Genomic DNA, 1,493 nt, shown 5'->3' on the forward strand with positions numbered 1-1,493 from the left:
GTCTCGAACTCTTGACCTGAAGTGATCCATCCGCCTTGGCCTCCCAAAGTGCTGGAATTACAGGTGGGAGCCACTGCGCCCGGCCCATTAATATAATTAAAAAAAATATGGAACGCTTTATGAATTTGCGTGTCATCCTTGCGCAGGGGCCATGCCAATCTTCTCTGAATTGTTCCAATTTTAGCATATGTGCTGCCAAAATGAGCACTCATTAATATAATTTCCTAAAAAAACATGAGTGACAATGGCCCGTGACAAAGCCCTCAGGAGGTCTTGAGAACATGTGCCTAGATCTCCTTTTCTGAGAGGTTTGCTCTGACTCCTGACTGACTCTCCTGCAGGAGACTGGCTCATTCTTCTGCTCCTGGAAAAATAACTGAGGCCTTCCTGGCTCAGGATGCAGATCCAAACCAGGGCCAAGGTCAGGTGCCAGGTGAGGCCAGCAGGAAGTGCTGGGTCTTCTCTCTAGGGTCACTGCACAGCCACCACTCGCTTCCATCCCATTCCATCTTCCATATGTGCAACAACTTGGTTCCATTCATCCGTGTCCAGATTGGCAGGCTGGGAGTGCGGGCTGGGAGGTGGCCTCCAGTAGGGAAGGGAAGAAGAAGGATTTGTCTCTCAGTAGAAATAGCCATCATTTCCTGACACTTCCTCTGTGCCACAGACTTGAAGATCATTTTTAACATTTAGTATGTATTAGTAATATGTCGATGGAGTGAAAAAAGGGGTAATTAGTAAAAATTCCCCTGGCCTTTTCCTGAGATGTATGGTGCATTTAGAAACACACATACAAATATATTCTTTTTTTTTTTTTTTCACCATGTTGGTCAGGCTGGTCTTGAACTCCAGGCCTCAGGTGATCCGCCCACCTTGGCCTCCAAAGTGCTTGGATTACAGGCGTGAGCCACCTTGCCCAGCCAATACATATATATTCTTATGTTTGTTGTCTGTTTGTTTGTTTTTAGATGGAGTCTTGCTCTTGTCACTCAGGCTGGAGTGCAGTGGCGCAATTTCAGCTCACTGCAACCTCCGCCTCCTGGGTTCAAGTGGATTACAGGTGCCCACCACCATGCCTGGCTAACTTTTGTATTTTTAAGGTATAGATAGGGTTTCACCATGTTGGCCAGGCTGGTCTCGAACTCGTGACCTCAGGTGATCCACCCGCCTCAGCCTCCCAAAGTGCTTGGATTACAGGCGTGAGCCACTGCACCTGACCAGCATGGAGCCTTGCTCTGTTGTCAGGCTGGAGTGCAGTGGCACGATCTCAGCTCATTGTAACCTCTGCCTCCTGGGTTTAAGCAATTCTCCTGCCTCAGCCTCCCTAATGGCTGGGACTACAGGCTCGTACTACCACACCTGACTAATTTATTTTTATTTTTAGTAGAGACAGGGTTTCACCATGTTGGCCAGGATGGTCTTGATCTCTTGACCTCGTGATCCTCCCGCCTTGGCCTCCCAAAGTGCTGGGATTGCAGGCGTGAGCCACCATG

The 1,493-nt window shown here is 48.6% G+C and overlaps 1 non-coding gene across 1 annotated transcript; it reads right to left on the reverse strand.

Moving 5' to 3' along the window:
* Nucleotides 1-101: 101 nt before the first annotated feature.
* On the reverse strand, nt 102-208 carry LOC119472115. Its single transcript, XR_005201226.1, has one exon. It is a non-coding gene; the product is annotated as a U6 spliceosomal RNA (small nuclear RNA).
* Nucleotides 209-1,493: the final 1,285 nt, after the last annotated feature.

The sequence above is a fragment of the Cebus imitator genome, unplaced genomic scaffold, assembly GCF_001604975.1.
Source record: "Cebus imitator isolate Cc_AM_T3 unplaced genomic scaffold, Cebus_imitator-1.0 Scaffold85, whole genome shotgun sequence".
Classification (NCBI taxonomy): Eukaryota; Metazoa; Chordata; class Mammalia; order Primates; family Cebidae; genus Cebus; species Cebus imitator.